Below are 18,641 nucleotides of genomic sequence, written 5' to 3' on the forward strand. Positions count from 1 at the left end.
GGCAGGGAAGACGCGCTTCCTGTTCCTGCTCCCTTCGGCCTAGCCAAAGGACCTCCGTCTTGGAGGGGTTGAGTCTCAGGCGGCTCCTCCTGATCCATCCAGCCACTGCTTCCAAACAACTGGCGAATTTTTCTGGGGGGAGATCTGGCCGGCCATCCATCAAGAGATAGAGCTGGGTATCATCAGCGTACTGATGACACCCAAGCCCATAACTCCGTACCAGCTGAGCCAGGGGACGCATATAGATGTTAAATAACGTGGGGGAGAGCACCGCTCCCTGTGGCACCCCACATGGGAGTGCAAAGGAGTCGGATAACTCCTCCCCCACAGCGACCCTCTGTGACCTGTTCTCTAGAAAGGAGGATAGCCATTTAAGAGCCACCCTTCCAATCCCAGTATCAGCGAGGCGGTGAACCAAGAGCTCGTGGTCAACCACATCAAATGCGGCTGACAGGTCTAATAGCACGAGAATGGCCGACCCGCCCCGGTCTAGCTGGCGCCGGAGATCATCTGTCAGGGCGACCAGCACGGTCTCCACCCCATGGCCAGGACGGAAGCCAGACTGGTATGGATCAAGGGCCGAAGTTTCCTCCAAAAATGCTAGGAGCTGGTCCGCGGCGGCCCTCTCAACCACCTTGCCCAGGAATGCAAGATGCGATACCGGGCGGTAGCTGGCGGGGTCCCGCGGATTCAGCGATGGTTTTTTCAGAAGAGGGCGAACCACTGCCTCCTTGAGCCGCTGAGGGAATTCTCCCGATGTAAGGGAGAGGTTTATAATCTCCCTCAGGGGAACACCTATCCGTGGGTCGCTGGTCTTAAGCAACCACGACGGACAGGGATCAAGGGGGCAAGTGGTCGCCCTCACTGACCCTAGCAATTTGTCCACTTCGGATAAAGAGAGCCGCCTGAAGCCATCTCTATGAAACCAAAGAGATAATTGTTTATATGGACATCACTTTATAGCCAATATACAAATCAAATCAATAATAAATGGGAAGCAGAAGCTCTCTTGTCTCTGTTAAAACAAGACCCAAAGTTAATTGCAGCAGTGAGCATGAATTGTTAATATTGAAGATTAGAATAAGGCTTGGGAAACATTCAATCTACCAAAATGCAATATAAACATTTCTGAAGAGTTTAAAGACCATATAAATAACATTTGTATTACTAAGTTCAAGTGAACATGAAGCAGAAGATTATTCCTGTAGCTGAAAGAATTCCAAACTCTTAACAGAAGAAACTCTAAATTGCTAAATTTAGACAAAACAAAGGTGACAAAATGTGACAGAATCAAAAGTTTAAGTGGAATGTCCCATTGACTGGCACTTAGGGCAGAGAATTATTTTGAAAACGACAGGCAAAAACCCAGGAATGCAATGGGCGCTACGATACACGCTTGCACTGTGGCCTCCCTGCGTGCTCGTTCCATGGCAAAGCATAAATCGTGGCTTTGTTATCCTCCTTCCCCTGCTTCCCACTCAGTCTTGAGATCCAGCACGATGTGGTGGTTAAAGAGTGGCATATTCTAAGCTCAAGAGATGGGTTTGATTCACCAACCCTCTTCCATGTGCAGCCAGCTGGGCTGACAACCTCTGCAAGGGGGATTGGGGATCTTTAGGAATGACAACGGGTCTCCAAGCATCAGTTCCCCTGGAGTGAATAGCTGCTTTGGAGGATGACCGTCCCGCCTAATCCCTCCCCCTGCTGTACTGACAGTGGGGAAGACTGATGTCCAGCCAGGTGAGCAGTGAAGTAGCAGCAGGCCCTCAGGCCACAGCAAAGCAGCCCACCACACCCCGGCAACTTTCTGGATACAGGGAGAGTGGGGGAAAGCACTTGGCCAGCAGCTGCTAGCGCATGGCCTGGTGTCCATTTCGCCAGGAAAACTCTGCACATAAAAACATGCATGTCATCTCAAACATGCGTGCCACTAGACTATAACAATCAGATCTGCTGGGGGAAACTGCTGCTTTGGAGGGGAGAACTCTGCAATGACAGCTCACCTCCAAGCAACAAAGATCAGGGCTGCTTTGGAGGAGGGACTCTGTGGCAACTGCTTCCCAGAGGTTCAAGGATTCCAGCCTCCAGGTGGGACCTGGGGATTCCCTGGAACTGCAAGTCATCTCCAGGCTAAATAGACCAGTCCCGCTGGAGAAAATGGCTGATTTGAGTAGGGGACTGCATGGCATTAGACTTGGAAATGCCAGGCTCCAAGTAGGATGAAGAGCTCTCCCAGAATTACAGCCCATCTCCAGGCAACAGAGATTCGTCTCCCTGGGTGAAAGGGAGACTTGATAGGATAAATTCTGTAGCCTTGGATGACATGGAAGTTCTGGGATGCCAGACTCCAAGTGGAACCTCAGGATGCCCTGGAAGCACAGCTCATATCCAGGCAACAAAGATCAGTTTCCCCGGATGAATGGGAGGTTTGGGAGGGGGGGTGACTCTAGAGGTGACTGTCACAAGCATCACTGTGGCTAAATATTTTGGGGCCAGATAGGACACTAGTAGTTTGGCTTGGTGGAGGGTGAAGAATGCCAGCCATGTTACTCTTGTGATCTGTGCCTCCATTCGTGAGGGAGGCATCAAAGATCACACCCAGATTCCTGGCTTTGCATACAGCTATAAGCTGAACACTATCCAGGCATGCTTCCTCACCTAGACCCTTCCACGTCACCTCTATCTTCAAAGGGTTGATCCATCCTGTCACCACTTTCAGGCAACTGGCAAAAGATTCTGGGGGTGAGTTCAGGCAGTTGCTCATCAGGAGGTAGAGCTAGGTGTCATCGGCATAGAGACAGTTTTCAAAAAGGGGGGAAACAGTGGTTATGGGTGACTTCAATTACCTAGATATCTGTTGGAGGACCAACTCTGCTAAAAATGCAAACTCCGTTAAATTGTCTTACCAACAGCTTCATTTCCCAGAAAGTAGAGAGGGGAACCAGGGGCTATGTTATTTTAGACTTGGTCTCATCAATAGGGAAGAACTGGTAGATGAGGTAGAAGTAGTGGGTATACTTGGTAGTAGTAACCATGTGCGTTTGGAATTTTTAATTGTGGGAAAGAGAAAACCTTTACATAGTCGTACGTATAGACTGGACTTCAGGAAAGCCAATTTTAACAGACTTAAAGGTATACTGGGTAGAGTCCTGTGGTCAGAAAGACTTAAAGAGATGGGAGTCCAAGAGGGCTGGGAGTTTCTCAAAAGTGAAATAGTGAAGGCTCAATCACAAACAATTCCCTTGAGAAGATGGAAGGAGCCTAAGGAAACCAAGGTGGCTCCATAAAGAGCTGTCAAATTATTTGGAGGAATAAAAAAGAGGCATTTAAGAAATGGAAGGCCTAATTACCAAGGATAAGCAAATAATCAATAATTGTAGGGTCAGTGTTAGGAAAGGTAAAGCTCAATATGAGCTTAGGCTAGCAAGAAGTGCTAAACATAGCAAAAAAGCCTTCAAGTTATATTTCAAGTAAGAAAAGAGTAGGGGCATGGTAGGACCACTGCGAGGACAAGAAAGTGAAATTATAACAGATGATGAAGAGAGAGCTGAACTGCTTAACTCCTATTTCTCCACAGTCTTCTCTTGTGAGGGAAATAGTGATGTGGCAAAAACATAACACAACACGAGGGACGGGAATGCTGGCCTAGGATCACTGTTAGGGCAGTCCACAAACACCCAGTTTCTTTAAATGAAACAAAGTCTTCTGGGCCAGAAGAACTGCATCCAAGAGTACTAAAAGAACTTGCAGGTGTCTTCTCTGAAGTTCCCTAAAGCAGTGGTCCCCAATCTTTTTATCACTGGGGACCGGTCAACGCTTTACAATTTTACTGAGGCCGGGGGGGGGTAGTCTTTTGCCGAGGGACATCAACAACGCCTGAGCCCCTGCTCCGCTTGCTTTCCAACCAGTGCCTCTGACTTCCCGCCGCCCGCTGGGGGCACTGCCAGCAGCAGCTGCGCAGTGCCACGCCGAGGGGGAGCACGAGCCATTGCGGCCGCCGGAGAGCACCAAAGGTGAGCCAGCGGCAGAGTGGCAGGGCAGCCCCCGAGGCAGCAGCCAGGGAGGACAAGGACTAGCCGCGGCCCGGTACCAACTGATCCACGGACTGGTCCCGGTCCCCGGACCGGGGGGTTGGGGACCACTGCCCTAAAGAACATAAGCACACTTATGAGTGGGGAAAAGGCACAAAACTAGGCTGGACCAAAAGGTGGGAGTGAAGCAGTTGTTCAGACTGGTGACTGTGTAGAGCAGCCTTTTTCAACCTTTTCCAGCCTTTTTTCAATCATGGAGGAGCCACTGAAGGGATTTTTCAGGCTGAAATGCCGTTCTACTCTCTGAAAGGCCTTAGTGCTTAATGGTAAAATTGCCCCTGCATCCTCCAGCTTACAAGTTCCTTTTCTGGAATTGCTCACAGTATTCTGCAAATTAGCAATACAGGGTTTACATGGGATTTCTTGTTTTATTCCTGAGGGGAAAAGCCATTTGGCTAGACCCTAAAGTTTAAAGAGGGTTTCCAGTTTAGAAACCTTTTAATTTTATTGCCATCTGATTAGTTCCACAGGATCTCCCTGACTCCCTTTCTTTACACTGGCTTACTTGGTTGCAATGTGTAATCGTTTTTATTTTTATTATGTGTAGGGGCCTCAAAAGCTAGAAATGGTCTGGACTTACCTGGATGTCTGAGAGGGCTTAAACATTAGCAGTGAAGACTCTATTAAATTGTCTAATAACAAGATAGATTCAAGTGAGCACGCTTCCTTGCTGCTTACAGATACAAATAGTGACACAATCTACAGTGTTGCAGCAGTGATGAAAATTCACAGTAAGGTGGTCTATGAACTTGAGAGCTGTGTTTATTGTCTGTATTTTATTTAGTATAATAATACTGTATTTTAGGATGCCTTAAATTTTGGTTTTAACAGATGCATCCCATCATCTTATGCTGGCCTATGACAGTAATAAGGGTTTGTCTGTCTGTCAGTGAGTAGCCATATTGGTCTGAGGCAACAGAGCAACGAAGTGTAATTCTGTTAAACTTTGTTGGTCCTCAAGGTGCCACTAGGTGCAAACTTTGTTCAAGTCCCGCCGCAGGGCTCTTTTTCTGGTCGCCTGGAGGGGAGCGCGACCTGTCTGGCGGCTGCCAAGCACCGCTGCGCCTGCACTGCACGTGAGAAAGGACTGGCCAGCCCTCCCGGAGGACCCGGTGCCCCGATGGCTCGCGCGGGAAGCTCTCGCGTGGCGGGCGCGGCTCTTGCGCTTGCCAACCTCCAGGCAGAGCCGGCCGTTCTCCCGGGCGAGGACCAGCCCCGCCCCCGCAGGGACGCGCTCCGGGATCCCCCCTCCCCTCCCCCTCCCCCCCCCCCCGGACCCCTCGGGGCGCCACAGAAATCCCACCCAGGAGCGGAACTTGTCCCGAGCGGGCCTGCCCGGGCCGGAGTGTCGCTGGGAAAGCGGGGCCGCCCCGACGGAGCCCTCGGGAAGGACGAGCGCCATGGACGCCGCGCCCCGCTCACCTCGGCGGCTCCCGCGAAGCTCGGCCGGCCCCTCTTCCTCGCCTTCTTCTCGGGCCCCCAAGCGGTCGCCGCGCCGCCGTTGCCAGGGGAACGGCCGCCGCCCCGCCCGCATCCCCCTCAGCCATTGGCAGGACCCGAGTGCCAATCACCCGCCCTCCACAAGCCGGCGTGGCGCCGCCGTGCTCGGATAGACAATGCGCGGCCTGGAAAGACTACCACGTCCAGCAGGCCCGGGCCCAGTCCCAAGTCGCCGCTTGGGAAGCTGGGCAGTGAGGCCTTTCGGGAAATGAAGTCCTCGGGACTGAGGGCGCGGCAAACCGCGGACGCCGCCGCCTCGAAGGAGGCGCGAAACAGCAGCGGTGGGAAAAGCAGCCTCCGCCCCGGGAGCGCCTCAGCGAGCGGATCTTTCCTCAGCGGCCCCAGGAGCGCAGGCCACGCCCCCCGCCCCGCCCCCCAGGACCGCCGCCCAGACGTGCGCTGGGAGGTCCGTGTCGGGAAGACCCTCCCAGCACGCGCATGGAGCAGCCCGCCCGCCAATCCGATGGGCTTAGTGCTCAATGTCGCTGGCAGCCGTAGCGCTGGGCGGCGGGGGAGGCGGGCCCTTCTGAGAGGGGCCCCTCTGTGGGCCCTGCCAAGTGCCGCCGGACGGAGGACTCTGCCCGGCAGAATGGTGGACTGGCTGGGGCCGATCTCACTCACTGGGCCGGCGGCTCGGGCTCGGGCTTCCTTTAAGGGCCTGGCAGCAGTCTTGGCCGCATGCCTGAGGATAAGCTTCGTGTATGTGAAGAAATGCTTTCAAACAGTCTAGACCCGGGGTAGTCAAACGGCGGCCCTCCAGATGTCCATGGACTACCATTCCCAGGAGCCCCCTGCCAGCAAATGCTGGCAGGGGGCTCCTGGGAATTGTAGTCCATGGACATCTGGAGGGCCGCAGTTTGACTACCCCTGGTCTAGATTCAGGTGGATCGTTCTGTTGCTCTGATGTAGGGTGAGTCCAGGGGCACGTTTAAAATGAACCAAGTTGAATTCTGGCTATAGATTTAGTGTTGTGTTGGTCTTAAAGGTGCACTGGACTCAAACTATTTTCAAACAATGTGTTCCTAAGCAAAGTGTCTGTCTGAGAAGTTGAACAGTTATGACTGGCGTTATTCGTAATCTCACTATCTGACGTTTTGTGGTCGTCTCCATTCTGTGTTTGGGCCTACCACCCAGTGACAGAATTCCGGTAGTGCTCATAGCAAAGATGGCAGCGAGGCAGTATCACCACAAGCGCCTCTGCTTTCAAGTTGGCCTTTTCAAGTTTTAGAATGCCTATAAACTCCTTGAAACCTGCTCATAACAGGGAGCCATTATGGAAGATAGGCAATATGTGTTTTTAGCCCAGTCTATGACTATGAACCAATTAAAAGAAGCTCTCATTGACAGAAATGCATATCAGAAATTTTCATATAGATTTGCCGAGGGTTGGACACGACTGAACGGATGACATCATCATCATGCTGGGAAGCCGCCTAGGATCAGCGAGGCTGCTCTGACCATTGGTATCTGGGGAGACTGAGGTTGGAATGTGGGGAGACTGAGCCGCGTTAGCGACCTCTCAGCAGACTGTGCCCTGTGGCTGAAAAGGGAAGACTGTACCACGGCTCTCTCCTCTCCCTCCCCCGGATATGGAAATCATCAAATATATTGCAGTCCTTCAGGCGAGAACTGACAATGCACCGGGTAGGAAACCCCACTGAATTGTTTCCCCACTTTGAGGATTGCCATTCTCCCCCCTATCTACCTGGGATGACCCTGGAACACTTGGCGAGCTGGGGAGGTGAAGAAGATATGGCAGCTGACTGGCAAGAGCAGGAGCCCAGAGAGGAAGCCCTGGGAACATCAAGGGGCTGTCCTCAGCAACGCCTCCTGAGATGTGGAGGCAGAATTGAAGATCTGAAGCCTCAGGAGACTTGGCAAGGCAGCTGCTGCCAGATCGAAGGGATGCTGGGTTGTGGTGAGGCGTGGTTGCGAAGAGCTGCAGAGGAAGAGAGAGCCACGGCCAGGTACCCTTGATAGATAGGAGGAGGTTGTTGGTGGGGAGGAGCAACTCCCCTCCAGGAGGAGATCTGCATGGGAGCTCAACCTGAATAACATCTGTCCCCAGAAGTTATTGGACAGAGACAGAGGACATCTGATATGGCCCACCTAGTCCTACCTGCTGATGCCATCTGGTGGTAATTGTGGGAACTGTACCCCGAAGTTATAAGAACCGCTACTCCACTAAAAGAACCAGTTTCCTCTACCACATGCTAAAATTCCGTGTTTCACCTGGAGCCAATACGGGTAGGCCAACTTGGAGGGCCCTGCTAAGGGGTGTTTAGTGGCTAGTCTGGGGACTATCTACAGAGAGCCTCTAGGTATAAGGGGATCTAGGGAGTTCTCGAATAGCCAAGAGGACTTTTATTTTAGTTAAGATTGCTGGGATGGTGGGGAGGGAGGGATAGTGAGTGCAGCTCTGGCTAGGATGGGGGGATCAGTTCAGATCCAATGGGGAAGTAACTGATAAGGTGGAAGGCCTTGTGAGGGACCATCCCCAGGGGGGAAATCCCAACAATTCAGGGCCAAGAGAGATGTATCAGTGGGAGGTTCAATAATAGGGTGGTGGAGACATATGCAGGTCCAAGAAGGCCCCAGCTGTGGGGCTCCAAAGGACGTGGGCCTGGTTGATATACATGCTTAATTTCAGACGACTGAAGATGGTGCCATGCTAGCCCGTTCTGTGACGAGCTCCTGAGCCAAGCAGAGGGCCAGGAGCAGACACACCAGGCAGACCTGAGCGGGATGCACAAATCTCGCTCGCTGGTCACTACAGGAACCGAGAACGGCATCTTGAGGGTCCTACAGATCCACGGAGACTGTGTTCTCCGGATCGTCACTGCCTGTGCTCGGGGCCATGATGGCGTCCTTGTCATAAACCATTTTCTAAGCTTGAAACGACCAGCTGCATAAAATCCTGCATTCTTCCCAGATTATCTCTTACCAGATTGACAAGAGCCGAAGTCTGATGAAATCAACAATGCAAAGACTGTGAGTTCTCTCTTTGCTTTCCTATTATTTAAAGCCAGGCATCAGCCCCCCTCCTTCCCCCCTTACCAATTTACAAGGGAATCCTTTCTTCAGACGGGAGGCAAGCCAGCTAATTATACTCGTTAAAACAAATAAAAGGAAGAGTTTGAAAATTTTTTAAGGAGAGCTCAGCGGGAGATGCTGACTTAATACGGAGATTGACCAACTGATAATTTCTGAGTGCCCGAACTCTCGCGAGACGCTTTGTCTGTAATCTGTGACTGTTTACAGCTATGGAAAAACTAACTAAGGCACAGTTCTTTTGCTTGTTATGCGAAGGCAACTCAGTGATACTGAAAGTAGTCAAAAAGGTTGAAAAGGAAATTCAAGACACCAAGAAAGACAGAATCGACGGTTTGAAAAAAATAGCTGATGAAAACACAACTCAGCTGGCAACACACCAAACAAGAATCCAATGTCTGGAAGTTAATCAACAGGAGCGGGAGAGAGTGGTAGAAGATAAATCCAAAGCCCTGGAAGTAGAATCTAAAGCCAGGAACGTAAAAATCAAAGGCGTCTTGGAAGAATTTGGGAAAACAGACCTAAGGAAGGAAATCACCGAAAGCCTGGAAGACTACTTAGAGGAGGAAGAGATTCAGATTGACAAAATATACAGAGTCTATTCAAAGGCGACCGCACACAAGAAGCAATCAAGAGACATCTTTGTGGACCCTGACAGCAAGGCTGCAAGAAATACTCTACCCAAAAAGCTTCAGGCGACGTCACTGAGCTTGGTGGATCAAGAAGCACAAATACTTCAAGACCTGCCAGCAGATACATCATGGAAAAGAGCACAATTCCATCTTTTGCGACCACCTGAAGAATGTGACGAACAGTGGAGAAATTACCTGGTCTCTCTTAGGAAAGACAACAGCAACTTTTAGGTTAGGGCCAACATAGGATGGGAACTGACTATATATTACTTAAGATAATAATAGATTATATACTTACTAGGGGCTAGAGCTTGGCATTGGGAAGAGGAAGGGGAGGAGTTGTCCAGTCTGTAAGGGTATGGGGCTGAATGTGTACATTGTGTAGGAGGTTGTGGTGGCATGGTGGCAAATGAGGGTATGGGTGTGGAGATATGGGTGTCAAGAACCTATGGTGTGGACTGTTGAGTGTGGGAGAGGACTGACCTTTGGGAATTTTGGCATAGTGGTTACAGATGAGCTTTCCAGAGCCATGTCCTCAGATATGTAAAGGGAAAAAGAGCCAGTTTCCTCTGCAGAATAACACTGTGCAGTGGCCTCAAATCTGCAGAGAGTTGCAAAGAAGAAAGACACGTGGCTTGGCTGTGTCTAACTTCCGGGCAGAGCAGTATTTTAAGTGAGAAGGGCTTTTCTGTGGCCTCCCTGTCAGGCAACTGTTTGGCAGAAGGGGAAAGTTTCCTACCCTCAAAAGGAATGCCCTCAGGCTCCCCTGCATTGCTCTTGGAAACGCCTCCCTCCCCTCAGTCAGGGCCTGTCAGAGGCTCCTTCGCAGCAGGCCTGAAGGGGGGAGGGAGCGCACTCTCCAGCCTCCGGCCAACTCTGTCAGGGTTCTGAGGCAATTTACAGTTGGACATGACAGTTAGGACAGCCTTGGTGTGAAAAGGGCTGGCGCAGCCTGTCCAAGCCTCTGTTCTCATCCCCCTTGGCAGCCCTACTGACCTCCTCTCCCTTTGGTGGTCAGGAGCAGACTGGCAGCCAGACTGGGCTGGGTGAATGGAATTTTGGTCTGTCCTGGTGAGGGGCCAATAGGAAGGCACTTTGCGTGCCTCCCCATTGGCTGCATGGCCCTGGATGGACACTTGGAGGGCCCCATCAGGAGCCGCTTTGCGGCTCCTGATTGGGCCCTCTGAGTTTTTATCCTGGACAGGGCCCGCCCTAACTCCTCCCCAAGTGCCCTTACCCTTTTATTTAATAGGAGCGGTTAAAGATATGTATTAACAATTACTTTGCTAAGAAAGACAACAGTAACTTTTAGGTTAGGACTAATATACAATGGGAATTGAATATATTCTTTTTAAGATAATAACAGACTATACTCTTACATGTATCAACAAAGTCAGACCACTATGCTCTAAAGGCTCGGCTAAGGCTTCCACCACCTCCTCAGTTGGGCGCCGAGCAAATTTCAGCTCGCCCGCAGAGACTTATGGATCCAATTAGATTCCTGAATGCTCTGCGGGAACCAATGCCTCCCGGCACTTCTCTCAATGGCCTGGTCAGTGACTGGCATAATAGACTGCTAACTGCCATTGATGAGATAGCTCCCCGACGCCCTCTCCGGCCCCATCTCAAGCGGGCTCCCTGGTATACCAAGGAGCTTTGCAACAAGAAACGGGAACTGAGACGGCTAGAGCGAGTTTGGAGGAAGACTCGTGACGTCAGTAAAACGCAATTTTTACTCGGCTACCATGGCATCTGCAGACTCACGCCCAGCTCAATTTTTTAAGGTAGTTCGATCCCTTACTGCCCTGATTGAAGGGCAACAAAACAGTAGCCAATTGGACATCAGCTGTGAGGCATTTGTGAGTCATTTTGCAGACAAAATCTCGACACTCCGCCACGACCTCCCTCCAACTTTAGATACAAAAAGTGAACTAGAGGCCCCTTGGCCCTCTTTGGAGAAAACTATGAGTAACTTCAGACGACTCACGCTGACCGAAGTGGACAAGATACTAGCAAGAACAAGGCCAACCACATGCCCACTAGACCCTTGCCCATCCTGGCTCTTAAAAACAGCTGGCATAAGGATAAAGGGCCCCCCTCCGGGAGATAATCAACCTATCTCTCACAACAGGAGAATTCCCGGAGGGTTTGAAAGAGGCTGTGGTATGCCCACTGTTGAAAAAAACATCTCTAAATCCACAAGAGCCTAACAACTGCAGGCCCGTCTCACACTCGTTTCTGGGCAAGATGATAGAAAGGGCAGTCGCAAACCAACTGACGGAATACCTGGAAGAAGCTTTGGTCCTAGACCCATCCCAGTCAGGTTTCCGGCCTGGCCACGGGGTAGAGACAGCGCTAGTCGCCCTGACGGACGACCTCCGTCGCCAGTCAGCACTGCTGATATTATTAGACCTCTCAGCTGCGTTCGACACAGTCAATCACGAGCTTCTAACTCGCCGCCTCATCAATGCTGGAATACAAGGGACAGACAGCCCTTCAATGGCTGATCTCTTTCCTCCAGGATCGTGGACAGAGGGTTGCAATAGGAGAGAAAACATCAGACCGCCAGCAACTTACTTGTGGAGTCCCACAAGGAGCAGTCCTCTCTCCTATCCTATTCAACATCTTCATGCGCCCTCTCGCACAACTGGTACGGAAGTCTGGGCTGGGTTGCCATCAATATGCAGATGACACCCACCTCTTCCTCCTGATGGATGGCCGCCCTGACTCTCCCCCAGAAGCATTAACCAGCTGCAAAAAGGAGCTCTTCCACCAGGCATTTGGCTGAGACCAGATGTAATCAACAGCGACCAAAGGGCCCCTGCTCCACCCCCGCCCCCCCTCAGAATTCCATCAATAAGCCCTGGACCTGTTTGTACTGCCATATTGTCATACTGTTATATTGTGCTGTTGTACTGTTATCTGGTTACAATTATTAGTTATTAGTATAAGGTTATTACATGTTTTTATAGACTGTTTTATGTATTGTTCCTTGTTATGATGTAAACCGCCCTGAGCCTCCGGGGAGGGCGGTATATAAGTACAATCAATCAATCAATCAATCAATAATTTTGCCACCTGGTTGTTTCTTTTTCTTTTCATCTTTCTGTAATATATATATATATACATATACATATACATATACATATATATACATACATACATATACATACATACATACATACACACATATATATATATATATATATACATATATATACACACACACACAATATATATATAAAAATAAATAAAATATTTTTTAAAAATACATGCTGCAAATCTCTGCCCCATCCCCAGATTTTTTTTGGGGGGGAGGGCTAGAGTGGAGCCGACTCTGATGTTATGCAACGCCAGGTCAATCAATAACAAATCCTTGATCTTGTTGGACTGTATCACAATGCACGAGGTAGATCTGGCATGTGTGACCGAGACCTGAGTGCAGGAGGGTGAAACAGTCACCCTGAAAGATCTGCCCCATCAGGGTTCTTGATCCTCCACCAGTCTTGGCTCCGTGGAAGGGAGGTGATCCTTGTCTGGGAAGCTTACTCCTACATGACTCTCCCAGCATCATTGATCCCAGAGGTGGAATGTGTCGGTATAGGGTGGGAATCGGTCAAGAACATGGTCATTTGGTTGGTGTACTGCTCACCCAATGAGCCACTGGATGCCATATCGGGCCTGCTGGAGGAGGCAGCTGCCTTGCCATTGTAGTTTCCCAGGATCATAATCCTGGTTGACTTCAATGCCCACACAGATCCACCATCCCCAGGACTTGGCCCTGACCTGGTATTGGATATGGTGGCATAAGGGTTCTCACAATTTGTTGCCTGTCCCACCCATCAGGCTAGCCATGATCTTTGGCACAAGGGTAGCGGTAGATCTTGTGACAAGTAACATTGTACCATGGACGGACCACCATGCCCTGAAGGCCCAGTTAAGGGTACCACCCCCTCCCTGTTTGGTCGACAGGCATATTTTAGCCTGCCCACGGAGACTACTGGAACCTGAGAGATTCGTAAATGCTCTGAAGGACCTGATACTTTCCAGTGATTCATTAGTGACCTTGGTGAAGGACTGGCTGTCCTGCCTAATGGCTGCAATTGAAAAAATTACTCCTCAATGTCAGGATCAGTGCCTGTTCTCTGCCATATTGCGTTCTTACAAAAGTTCTTCCATTTTATTAGGTCTTAGTATTATTGCTGGGCCCCTATGTAACCCTGGCCAGTTAAGTTAGTTGTCTGCCTGAAAATGAAACCTGTCTACTGTTCACAAGTTATCATGATTTGTAGTGGCCGCTTTGAACTGTTTGTCTTTTGAACCTTGTCAGCTAGCTCTGCTTAGTGTAACAATAATCGTGTATCTTGTCAATAGGCGCCAGGCGGTCCAAGAACACACTAGAAGTAACACTCCCTGGCGGAATGCCTGGACTAGCACCTGGAATCCTCCCCCTGGGAACATTCAAGTTTTGGGCGGGAGAATCGTCTTGAAAAGGGCTTGTCTTTGTATTGTGGATTAGATTTGACTTCACCAGTTATAGTGACTGAAGTAAACTTCCATTAAAGCTTTCTTTTTACAGAAGTTTTGATGTGAGTTCTTTTAGCACTTGACACTCAGAGCCCTCTCTTCCCTTGCCTAAAGCAGGTTCCATGGTATACATAGGAGCTTCTTGAGAGGAAGAAGGAAGTGAGAAAGCTACAGTGAGTGTGACAGAAAACTCTCAACGAAACTGCAAGAAGATCGTTCCACACGCTAATAAAGGTGTATGAGTTGGTGGTGAAACTATGCCACTGAAATTGCTTCCGCAAGCTTTCGGACAGCACACTTATTTAGGATAGTTCATACTCTTACCGCCCTTGAGGAAGGGTGCCAGAATAGTAGTAAATTGGACTTGGGCTATGAAGCATCAGCAAGCTTTTTTGCAGATAAAGTCTTGTTGCTCTGCCATGTCCTTTCTGCAACTATTCATATAGAATGTGAACCGGAAGCTCTGTGATTGTCGCAGGGGATGACAATTTGATGACTTTAAAAAAAGGGCGACCACTTGTCACCTGGACATCATGGCTGCTCAAATTGGGTGACCATTGGACTGGAGGCCCCTTGGGGAAGTAGTCCCCAACCTTTTTATCACCGGGGACCGGTCAACACGACAATTTTACTGAGGCCCGGGGAGGGGTAATGTTTTGCCGAGGGACGTCGCCGCCACTGCCTGAGCCCCTGCTCCGCTTGCTTTCCCACCGGCACTACTGACGTGCAGAGCCACGCCAAGGGGGCGGCAGCCAGAGAGCACCAAAGGTGAGCTGGCGGCAGAGTGGTAGGGCAGCCCCCAAGGCAGCAACTGGGAAGGAGGACAAGGAAGAGGAGGAGGACAAGGCCTGGTACCGACTGACTCACAGTCTGGTCCCGGTCCCTGAACCGGGGGTTGGGGACCACTGCCTTGGGGGATATTGTCAGCCTTTCCTTGTCATCTCAAGAGTTCCCCAAAAGGCTTAAGGAGAAAGTAGTCCGTCCTCTTCTGGAAAAAAAAAAACATCGCTGGATCCACAGAATGCTGCCAACTACCACTCAGTCTCCCAATTACAGTTTCTGGGTAATATAGTTGAAAGGGCCATCACAGACCAGGTCCTAGCATTGTTGGAGGAAGTTTCAGCCATTGATCAATATCAGTCAGGGTTCCTACTCAAACAAGAGCTATTGCATGCTCAATCAATGACTATCCCAGAAAGACGAAAACACTGCAGAAGCTCTAAGAAGCCTATTTGGATGAACAGAGAATTTCAAGAGAAACTAAGAAAGAAAAGGAAAATGTTTTAGGAAATGGAGGGAAGGACAGAGCTCTGAAGAAGAGTACCTACAGATTACTAGGCACTGTAGATCAATCATCAGAAAGGCCAAAGGTGAGAGTGAGCTAAGATTGGCCAGGGAAGCCCATGGTAACAAGAAAAGATTTTTCAGTTATGTGAGGAGCAAACGTAAAGTAAAGGAGGCAATAGGCCCACTGTTGGGTGCGGATGGACAAACTCTAACGGAGGATGCACAGAAAGGAGAAAGGCTCAGTGCCTATTTTACATCTGTTTTTTCCCCACAGGTCAAAGGGGTTAGGCACATCTAGAGATGGCAGTAGCCAAAGGATGGGTGGCAGGTTAACATGGATAGAGAGGTTGTTGAGAGGCATTTAGCTGCACTGGATGAGTTCAAATCCCCTGGACCGGATGAAATGCACCCGAGAGTGCTCAAAGAACTTTCCAGAGAACTTGCACAGCCCTTGTCCATCATCTTCGGGACATCTTTAAGGACTGGAGATGTCCTAGAGGACTGGAAGAGAGCAAACGTTATTCCGATCTTCAAAAAAGGGAGGAAGGATGACCCGGGAAACTACAGACCAGTGAGTCTGACCTCTGTTGTGGGTAAGATAATGGAGCAGATATTAAAGGGAGTGATCTGCAAACATCTGGAGGACAATTTGGTGATCTAGAAGAAGAAGAAGAAGAAGAGTTGGTTCTTATATGCCGCTTTTCCCTACCCGAAGGAGGCTCAAAGCGGCTTACAGTCGCCTTCCCATTCCTCTCCCCACAACAGACACCCTGTGGGGTGGGTGAGGCTGAGAGAGCCCTGATATCACTGCTCAATCAGAACAGTTTTATCAGTGCCGTGGCGAGCCCAAGGTCACCTAGCTGGCTGCATGTGGGGGAGTGCAGAATCGAACCTGGCATGCCAGATTAGAAGTCCGCACTCCTAACCACTACACCAAACTGGCTCTCTAAGGAAGTCAGCATGGATTTGTCTCCAACAGGTCTTGCCAGACCAACCTGGTTTCCTTTTTTGACCAAGTAACAGGTGTGCTGGATCGTGGAAATGCGGTTGATGTCATTTACTTGGATTTTAGTAAAGCTTTTGACAAGGTTCCCCATGATGTTCTGATGGATAAGTTGAAGGACTGCAATCTGGATTTTCAAATAGTCAGGTGGATAGGGAATTGGTTAGAGAAGATTTTTTGTCAATGGTGTTTTATCAGACTGGAGAGAGGTGAGTAGCGGGGTACCTCAGGGCTCGGTGCTCGGCCCTGAGGTACTTTTTAACATATTTATTAATGATCTAGATGAGGGGGTGGAAGGACTACTCATCAAGTTTGCAGATGACACCAAATTGGGAGGACTGGCAAATACTCCAGAAGATAGAGACAGAGTTCAACGAGATCTGGACACAATGGAAAAATGGGCAAATGAGAACAAGATGCAATTTAATAAAGATAAGTGTAAAGTTCTGCATCTGGGTCAGAAAAATGAAAAGCATGCCTACTGGATGGGGGATACACTTCTAGGTAACACTGTGTGTGAACGAGACCTTGGGGTACTTGTGGATTGTAAACTAAACATGAGCAGGCAGTGTGATGCAGCGGTAAAAAAGGCAAATGCCATTTTGGGCTGTATCAACAGAGGCATCACATCAAAATCACAAGATGTCATAGTCCCATTGTATACGGCACTGGTCAGACCACACCTGGAGTACTGTGTGCAGTTCGGGAGGCCTCACTTCAAGAAGGACGTAGATAAAATTGAAAGGGTACAGAGGAGAGCGACGAAGATGATCTGGGGCCAAGGGACCAAGCCCTATGAAGATAGGTTGAGGGACTTGGGAATGTTCAGCCTGGAGAAAAGAAGGTTGAGAGGGGACATGATAGCCCTCTTTAAGTATTTGAAAGGTTGTCACTTGGAGGAGGGCAGGATGCTGTTTCTGCTGGCTGCAGAGGAGAGGACACGCAGTAATGGGTTTAAACTTCAAGTACAACGATATAGGCTAGATATCAGGAAAAAAATGTTCACAGTCAGAGTAGTTCAGCAGTGGAATAGGCTGCCTAAGGAGGTGGTGAGCTCCCCCTCACTGGCAGTCTTCAAGCAAAGGTTGGATACACACCTTTCTTGGATGCTTTAGGATGCTTAGGGCTAATCCTGCGTTGAGCAGGGGGTTGGACTAGATGGCCTGTATGGCCCCTTTCAACTCTATGATTCTATTCCATCCTGGCCATGGAGTGGAGATCGTGCTGGTTCAGCTATCCTTATGCTTTTAGATCTTTTGGCCAGATTTCAACCTTTAGGCAGCGAAAACACAATGGAGACAATTGTGTGTTTTTCCTGCTGTAGCTCTCCTTCTCATCCCTTCAGATACTGTTTCTAGAGTGAGATCCAGGTGGTAGCCATGATGGTCTGAAGGAGCAGTACAAAGTTTGAGCCCATTCGTCTTCATTGGCCTGTCTCTAGAGTGCAGGGACAATTAGTTCCTAAGAAGAAATGCGGATTAAGCAAGATATGAGATCTATGAATAGAATCTATTGTGAAGCGGTTTGTGCTTAGCAACCTCCTGGGAAACTGCTTTGAAGATGTGGCTTATCCTTTTCTTCCAATGTTATTGTCCTGATCTAAATCACCCTTCCCTAAAACTGCTACCCTTCTAATTTGTGAGAAGGGCTGATAACACTTTATCTGCATCTGAGTTAGTCACAAATCTGAAGTCTTTCTCATGTGTTTATGCATTTACATATGTCTAATCTGTTCTTTTTCCCCTACAGATTGATTCATTCTCCCCTTTTCTTCTCCTGTTAATCATTAATCTTAGCTTCCCATTTGATAGGATATCTTGGTCCAGGTCAAGTTCCCTGGAGAGGTGGCACAAATATATTATAAACAGCTAAATAATGTATTGTGAGGCAGTTTGGCTGTGGCTCTACCAGCAGAATGGCAGCCATTTCATTTCCTCTTTAAATCCTGTAACTGTCCCCACTTGGCTGCAAATGCTTGACACCCAGCGCATTTGCCCATCAGCTGCCCAGCCCAGTCATTCCTTTTTCTGTTTGGGTCTGCTCTAGCTCTCCTTTCTGTTGACTCACTTTCACAGCAGCTGTTCCAGCTGGCTGTAGTCATTTGCTGTGTAACTTTCACAAACCTCAATTCTTGGGTGCTGACTCAGCCTCTGCTAGACTGTTCCCAGGCCCAGCACTGTGTGTTCCCTTACTTGCTCTCACCAGGGCTTTTTCAAATTATTAAGAGCCACTAATGGTTAGGATTTATGACATGTTAAAACAGGCACACCTAGCATTCCTTCCTGAACCACAGGATGGGGGGGCGGTTTGAGTGGGAAGGGAGGGGGTGAGGGTCTAGTCTGCTGCTGGGTACATTTTAGTAACGGGTTTTAATTGTTTAATTTTATCTCTGTGTGGTTTTTACTATTTCTTTTAGCCTGTCACAAGATGGTCTCAAGAGCGGCAGAATATAAATCAAAATCATCATCATCATCATCACCTGATTCATTTCATTTTTTAAAGTTTGTATTTAATTGGATTTTTTTTTTAAAGGTAAGAGCTAGTTTGAAC

General features: G+C 49.2%; 1 protein-coding gene across 8 annotated transcripts in view; it reads right to left on the reverse strand.

Moving 5' to 3' along the window:
• RGS12 (regulator of G protein signaling 12) overlaps positions 1-5,910 on the reverse strand; it is a 219,745-nt gene extending 213,835 nt beyond the window's left edge. For 3 of the 8 annotated variants that reach the window (XM_077302462.1, XM_077302459.1, XM_077302460.1), the window contains exon 1: positions 5,514-5,909. The gene's annotated coding sequence lies outside the window, so the exon portion shown is untranslated. Of the gene's footprint in view, positions 1-5,513 lie in introns of all 8 variants that reach the window. The other 5 variants (XR_013225222.1, XM_077302461.1, XR_013225223.1 and 2 more) reach the window with 3 other exon arrangements.
• Positions 5,911-18,641: the final 12,731 nt, after the last annotated feature.

This window comes from Paroedura picta, chromosome 10 (assembly GCF_049243985.1).
Source record: "Paroedura picta isolate Pp20150507F chromosome 10, Ppicta_v3.0, whole genome shotgun sequence".
In the NCBI taxonomy this organism is placed as follows: domain Eukaryota; kingdom Metazoa; phylum Chordata; class Lepidosauria; order Squamata; family Gekkonidae; genus Paroedura; species Paroedura picta.